At 34.8% G+C, this 8,199-nt stretch overlaps 1 long non-coding RNA gene across 1 annotated transcript; it reads left to right on the top strand.

The window, feature by feature from the left end:
- Positions 1-3,360: 3,360 nt before the first annotated feature.
- LOC116403385 lies at positions 3,361-8,029 on the top strand. Its single transcript, XR_004216165.1, has 3 exons — positions 3,361-3,650; positions 6,100-6,150; positions 7,649-8,029. It is a non-coding gene; the product is annotated as an uncharacterized LOC116403385 (long non-coding RNA).
- Positions 8,030-8,199: the final 170 nt, after the last annotated feature.

Raw genomic sequence — 8,199 nt, 5'->3', positions numbered from 1 at the left:
GACTGGATTCCATTTTCTATCATATCTTGGAATCGCTAGTCCATATACTCTCCACCTCGATCTGATCGAAGTATCTTTATTGTTTTTCCTAATTCATTCTCAACTTTAGCCTTATATTCTTTGAATTTTTCAAGAGAACCAGACTTATGATGCATTAGGTAAACATGACCATACCTTGAATAATCATCAATGAAACTGATGAAATATTCGTACCCTACTCGAGCCTTGACACTCATTGGTCCACAGAGGTCCGAATGCACAAGCTCTAAAGGTACTTTGGCTCTAAAACCGTTTATAGTAAAAGATCTTTTGGTCATTTTTCCTTCAAGACAAGATTCACATGAAGGTAGAGAGTTATCTTCTAATTGATTTAGAAGTCCACTCTTAATTAATTTTCCAATTCTGTTGAGATTTATGTGACCAAGTCTTAAGTGTCATAAATAGGCGTTAGAAGAAACCTTTTGTCTTTTATTCTGAGTTTCAGTTGTTCTAAACATTTCAGTATTTAAGACAAAGTTTTCTCTAGTTGGTCTTAACTTATATAAGTTGTTTTCAAGTATAGAAGAGCATATTTGAATATATTTACTGAAAATGAACGCTTCATTAATTTCAGAAGATTCATTCATATGTTCCAAAATGCAAGAGATAGATATCAAGTTCCTCTTCATTTGAGGTACATACAAAATATTTTTAAGTAGTAGATATCTATCTTCAAAAAACAACTTCAAGTCTCCCACTGCTTCAGCCGAGACTACCTCTCCCATTCCAACCTTGAGAGTAATCTCGTGTTATACAAGCCTCTTTCAAGAACTAGTTTCCTGAAATGAGAAGCAAATATGATTAGTGGCTCCTGAATCTAATATCTAGGTTGAAGTATCATATTCGACTAAGCATGTTTCAACAACTAGTAAATCATATTTACCTTGTACTGCTTTCTTTGCTTTCTTCTCATCAAGGTATTTCGGGCAGTTCCTTAACTAGTGCCTGTTCTGACCACAATGGTAACACTTACCTTTTTCTGCAGCTTTCTTTCCCTTGTTTTTCTTAGGAGTCTTCCCCTTTCCCTTCTTCATTTGAGCTTTAGGCTTAGAAGGTCCACTTATGCTTTTAAAGGACGATAATTTTGAAAAGCTCCTTTTTGTGGTAGCAACATTTGCTTCCACTTGTTTTACTTTACCTAAAGTAAAAGTTTGGAACCTTTGAAGCTCATTCAAAAGGGTTGTCAGGTTAAACTTTATCTTGTTTAAATACGCATTCTTCTAAAATGGAATGAAGCTCTTCGGAAGAGACTCTAAGATAAAGCTAACTTGATTAACCTCTTCGATGAGACCACCATTTACTTGGGCGATGTTGAAATGCATCATCATGTCCAGAACATGTTCCCTAATAGAGGTTCCTTCCTTCATACGCTTAGTGTAAATGTATTCGACTGCCTCGTGTCTTAAGGACCATTATGGTTGCCCAAAAATTTCCTTTAATGAATCCATAATCTCTTTAGTCGTAACTAAGGATTCATGTTTCTTTGCCAAAACATCAAACATGCTGGCAAGAATATATACACGTGCCTTTTCATTAGCTTTTACCTATCGATCATATGCTTCCCGACCAGTTCGGTTAGCATTAGAGGCAGGGTTTTGAGGACATTCCTCAGTTAAGACAAACCTTAAATCGTCAACCACTAATATTGTGTTAAGATTTGATTTCCATGCTGCATAATTATCGTCATTAATTTTTTCGGAAGCTAAAAGTTGAACTATGGAGCTATTCATGCTGAAAAATAAACATATTCATTTTAGAAACCATAATCACTAAAGAAGCCAATCATTTAGCAAATACTGATAATGTACCCATCATTATAGTTTTGCAACGATATTCCAAAGGTTTAGAATAACCCCCACCGAAGGGTAGTCGATTATTCCTCCTTTGAACCAAGACAATCTTGACCAGATGCTAACTCCTGAATGTCTCATATTGCTATAGCATTTAGTTATCGCTATTTCGGTCGAAAATATACTAACAACTTAGTAATTTTGTAAGTGTAACCTTCCATTTTCAAATCTTAAAGATTAGAATTATTATGCTCCTGAAGGGAAAAATCAACACAAAAACTAATGAAGGAGCCCCTATCCACATTTAGAGTACACGGTGTTCCGAATCCTATAACACAACCCTTCGAAGAGAACGTCGCTCCAAGGCAGACAAGCAGGCGCATTATAGGAATCTCACGATGTGACCCAATGGAAGAGACCGTGGGATGTGTTGTCACATATCGTCCCTCACCCACTTACTATGAACTACTTCCCTTATTCACCTTGATATTGCTCCCATGCAAACACTCTCCAAAGGGAGTCCACTCCTATACACGGCACAAAGCCCTGCATGGACCTTACTGTGTGAACTCTTAGGGATGGTAGAAGTTAAAAATACACTACTTCTCTAGTTGAAGTGTTCTATAATGGTTTTAAGGGTATTTAACTACTTTAGGATTTTGTTTAGGCTAACTTAAACAAATACTAAGTCTAGACGAAACATCCGAGCATAACCATTATATCGAATTTTAACCTATGATGTCTAGGTCATAAACTAGTTTTATTACCCCACATCTCTCACAAATGCTCATAAAGCTAGATTAAATTAGGCTCAAGAATTGATTACGATCTCCAGGTAGGAGGTGTTATGTAAACCATCAACTTAAGAACCTCCAAACCTTAGTCATCTTATCTAACTCGATGACAAGATCTAATCAGGTGAGCCTCTTATAACCAGGTGAACATGCAAGTTATCTTTGTTATAGATTTTAAAAGTTTGATTCATTCTATAACTATCATAAAAGAACTATAAAACTATAACAAACAACCAACAAACAGATAATATATAACAATTATAAAAAGAAATTAATTAATATGGATTTTAATTTATTTAACTTTTAATTCAATCATATTTAATTAAGTTAAATAAATAATTAATTAATCTCAATAAATCACAATTAACTAAAATTAATATAATTAATTAATCAAATTAATTAATTTTCATATTAATTCATCAACATGCATACTATACATTATAACAATTATAACATATTTTCAATGCATGAACATGTTAATCTAGGGTGAGATTTTAAATCTATATGACATACTTTATGCACATACAAATTAAAAGAATAATTAAAACATACATAACATGCATAATTAATTAAACACTCTAAAATGGACTAGTTTTGACTCCTAAATTAAGGTATAAAGTAAATTATTACAATAAAAATTTGGTGAAGTACATTAAAGCTCCCAAAAAACTCGAACCGGCTGGAAAACCACCAAATTTGCACTGAACCGGCTCAAGAACCTTACATTTGGGCTTGAACAGACCCAAAAACGCACCAAGGCAGTCCATTAGGCGCGCGCGGGTCAAACAGTCGGGTCACCAAAACGGGTGGGTCTGGACGAGATGGGTCGCGCGGAGAGAAGTGGGCTGCGCGCGAAGATGGGACGGGCCGGATGTGTGCTGTTCGGGCCGGGTGGACGCGAGCGGGCGCGGTTGAAGCGGGCGAACGCCTGGCCGCGCGATGTCTCGCCACGTTGCGAATCCTGGACGCGCAAGTGGGTCGGCTGGTACGGTTTCGGGTCATTTTCGGGTCTGAGCATGAAATTCGGGTATGTCCTCTATTTTCTCCAATTTTTAACTTTTCTCTCGCCCCGTTTACGAAATTACATCCTAATATCAACTCTAATTACTCCATAAAAATTAAAGACCCTTTGAAATAATAAATTAAACCATAAAAGGGCTAATTACAATAATTATTACAAATAACAAACTTAATTTAATTTGCCAAAACCATAATATATCATTTCTATTCAATACACAATTTATCTAATATACTAACAAAACCCATCATATGCAATTGAGTAAAATTAAGCATGCTTTGATACCACATGATGAAAACGGTAGACATATGCAGCATAATAAAGATCAAATTTCTACTCTAATTGCAACTAAACAAGTTTAGTGATTAACATGCATAAAAAATCCTAAAATAACAAAAATAAGATTAAAAGAAAAACCTCACATTTGATGTTTTTCTTTTCTTGTAATTTCCTAAAGTGTTTTTCATGATCTCCTCATGAAATCGAAGTTGAAACTACCACTAGCGTTGACCAGCTACTCTACGGACTTAGAATCAAGTTGTGAGACTAAAAAATGGTAGAAGAAATAGAGAGAGATGAGATCCTTTTGAGAAACCTAACCTTTAGTTTTTTCTTTTTGTTTTTGATGTTGAGAGTCTCAAATGAAAAGAGTCTTGGTTTTATTTTGTAATTCTCAATTACAAAATTAATTTTTCAATTTCAAATCCAAGAGTTATTTCACTTTGCATAAAACTTGTTTACAATCAAACATGCAAGAGCTTACCTATCTCACTACTTGGCATTCTTAGTGGGGTAGGTGTCTTGCATGCAATAAGCCACTTGCATATCACATGCAAGTGATAAGCTTGCCAAATCTCAACAAGTGTTATTATTTAAATTAGTGTAAAAGTAATATGGTAATTCAACATTTAAATCAAATTGAAAGTTTGACTTTTTCAAGTCCAAAGTCAACATCTTGACTTTTAACCATTTTGTCACTAATTTCAATCTCCCAAGCATGAATCTGTATTCATTTCTCCAAAATTTAAATCAAACTTTGAATATAAAGTCGGTCAAAGTTTGATTTTTCAAAATCAAAAGTCAACATTTTGGCTTTTTACATTTTTGATATTTTTCATCAATTTCGAGCTTCCAAATATGAATTCATATTCATATTTAAATCACATTTAAATATGAAGCTCTACCTTAAGTTATAACCGATGACTATATCAGATATATTTGTCGGTTTCTCTCTCTTTACCTAATTCGAACAATTCGAATTATTCCATCATAATGTTCTAAGTTGATTCCTTGTGAGCTAGTGGGAGAACCTAATGGATCTATAGATCATGGGCTCCAACGATCCGAGATTAACTGATTAAACTATTTTAAACCGAGTTAATAAACCTTCGTTAACTAATAGGTTATTCCACTAAAGTTCCGTAGTTGCACTCGCCTTACTATACATATATTTATGTCCATGTGATATAACTATGATAAGTAAGTTAATCATTTACAGGTTGTTCATAACCCCGGCTGGGTCATAAGTACCGTTTTACCATCGAGATTATATCTTTCTCCTTTAGTCCTACTGATCCACTATTGAACAATTGGTTTTAGGTCCAACATATAAACCGAATCCTTCTCGGACCAATGAGAGGGTGGGGCCCCTTGTTCAAGACCTGGATTCAGTCCTTAAGGGAACAACCTATCTACTAACCCTAAAACAGGTCGGAGTGAATTCCATCTTGCACCCTATGTCCCTAGCTATCCACACAGTCTTACCCCTGAAATGGGAGGCTTATTGGGCCAGCGTCATTGAGCTGCCCTCACCTCTGCAGATCTAAGGATATTTTCGTGTGGACAGAAGTTCATAGTTAGCTCAGGATTAAAATTAAGTTATATTGGATATCTACAAACGAAATAGTCGATTTTATTAAAGTCAACGGTGTTATAACCTAAAAGCGACTATTTCTATAGTTCCAATCTTATGTAAACTCTTTACATAGGATGCCCCCACTTCCATGTCTCTACTTGAACGATTCAAGATCACATCGTTTGTACTAACTACAAAGCGGGCCACATCCATAGTGTCTCCAGAATAATGTGCCCAACCGTATTCCTATACTATAGACTATTTAGGCTATATACTCGAACTTGATCCACGTTTATGTCTCTATATATAGTTCAAGTTTACTCAATAATAGTCTTGGGACCTTTATTTATTGGCTTTAAGATTATAGTATCAATAACAATTTTACTGAATAGAATATGATTACAAACTATGAGTTTTAGGACATAAGTTCCAAGAAAAATGACATAGATACTAACGAGTATTTATGCGTTATGTTATATTTGTGAAACAAGGCGATAAACCTGTTTGATTTAAAATGTTTATGATACAAAGATGTGTTTCCAAAAAAGTTTTCTTAAAATCTCACTAATTCTTTTGACTTATGTTTTATATTTCTTTCCCCAGGTTTGAGGAATAGTTGGTCAGATGAGCAGGCCTTAAGGCCAAGTGGAGTAGGTAAGGAGGCTTTGCAAGACGATTAGTTCTAGTTGTTTAGTTTTGTATTTAAAGAATGTTTGTAAAGCATATTTTAGAAGTCATGGTTTATGTTTATAAGAGTTCAAGATTTTGTTAGTTTTGTTGCGTTATGTTTTCTTTATCTCCTTGTAAGTTAATTGGACTTAAGAATGAGCTAGGCGATAAAGCCAAGTATCAAAGCTTAATGACTTAATTAGTTGAGCTTTCTGGCGTTTAAATACGTTAGGAATGCTCGAGCCATACCGCGTAACATAATACTTCAAGTGCTTGTGAGACGAAGTGTGACAATTATGCTTCTCTTACAAATCCTAAACAAGTTATACATGCTTATATTGTACACAAAAAAGCTTTTAGAAATCTCCACTCTTTTCTTGGAAGGGTCACTCACAAGGCTAAAATGTCCCCTCCTAAACCCCTACTTGATTCCTTCTTCTTCTACTCACTTGATGCTCCTTTGATAGAGTTTCAACACTTCGAATCTCTTGTAATTTCATTTAAACTCTCAAGGCTTATTTATACTAATCCTAAATTGGATTAGTCACTCTTAAACTCATCTTAGCACACCAACTCCTAACTTAGTGTCTTACACGTGTAGGTTTAATATTTCCTCTAAACATGCTTAACTTAAACTTAACACATGTTTAATTGGTTAAGTGTTTGTTGTCACCTTCCTTTTCCATCTTTCTTCTTTGTGGGCTCTTCCTCGCCTAACTCAAAACGCTTACTAAACTTTCCTTCTCACGTTTACATGTCTTAGCACCTCACCCAACTTTATCACGTGTAGTTTCCTTTCTCGCGTTGCTTAGCCAAAACACATGCTCCTTCCTCAGAAAGAATCATTCTTTTGCTTCAGAGTGCATCATTCAAAATGTGTAGAACTTATACTTAGAAATTTTTATAGCTTTCTTCCTCAAAATCTCTCTACTTCAAAACGCGGGTTTTACACAAACTCTATCAACTCGATGCCTCAAACATTCTCAACTTTTGTTATTAAGCACTTTCAAATAGACACTTAATAACCCTTTTACAAATTTGATATTAAGAGTTGATTGCCTAAAAGAGAACTACTTGTTGCTTTCACGTATGGATTTGTATGTATTCATTGTATCCATACATCCTTTTCTCATTCTTTATGCTAGTGGGGATGCTTGCTTGTACTTGTCCCAAATCAATGAATTAAGATTAGAACATAGGAAATGTTAGACTAAAAAAATTTAATGCAAGAGACTTACTAAATTGGTATGGGATTAACCCGATTAAATGTTTTATGGGTCAATCCTCATTTAGTTTGTTATTAGATCTCCCACCTCCTATGGAGTCTATTTTTTTTTTTTTTTTTATGTGGTTAGGAGGATTAAAGTTCCTAAGAAAGTTAATTTCTTTATTTGAAAATTCTTGCTTGATCGAGTTAATACAATTGATAAGCTTTTTAGGAGGTTCGCTTGTGAGACATTTTTGTTGTTTGTTATATTGGAAGGTGGAGGACCTTGATTATCTTTTTTGGGCGTGCCAGTATGTATGGGTCGTGTGGTGCTCTTTCTTGTAGGAGCTTGGTGTTAGCTTTGCAGGCCAAAGGAGCATTTGTGGGACAATTGAGAAGTTCCTTCTCCATCTGCCCTTCAAAGAGAAATGAAGCTTTTTGTGGCTTGCTGTGATGTCTGTAGTTATTTGGGATGGTTGGGGAAAGAGGAAGGATCCAGGGTTTTGTGGTAGGGAAAAGGGATCATAATGAAGTTTGGTCTTGGTTTAGATTTCACGTGTTCCTTTGGAAGTCGATTTCAATGACTTTTTGTATGCTCTTGTATTTTCTCATTTTTCTGGATGAAAGTAGTTGTTTCTATAAAAGAAAAACAAAATAAGTATGGGACCAGTAATCATCCATGACTTATAGTTAACATCATTACTAACAATTAACATGAAGGAGAATGGTTTCTGATTCAATTCCTTCAATTCCATTTTTGATAAGTGATGTGATTCATTATCTTTATATTGTAAGTACATTGTATTATGAAAAGACGGATTTGTACC

The sequence above is a fragment of the Cucumis sativus genome, chromosome 4 (assembly GCF_000004075.3).
Source record: "Cucumis sativus cultivar 9930 chromosome 4, Cucumber_9930_V3, whole genome shotgun sequence".
Classification (NCBI taxonomy): domain Eukaryota; kingdom Viridiplantae; phylum Streptophyta; class Magnoliopsida; order Cucurbitales; family Cucurbitaceae; genus Cucumis; species Cucumis sativus.
Note: the sequence above shows the minus strand (reverse complement) of the source record. Positions and strands in the feature narration are given on the sequence as shown.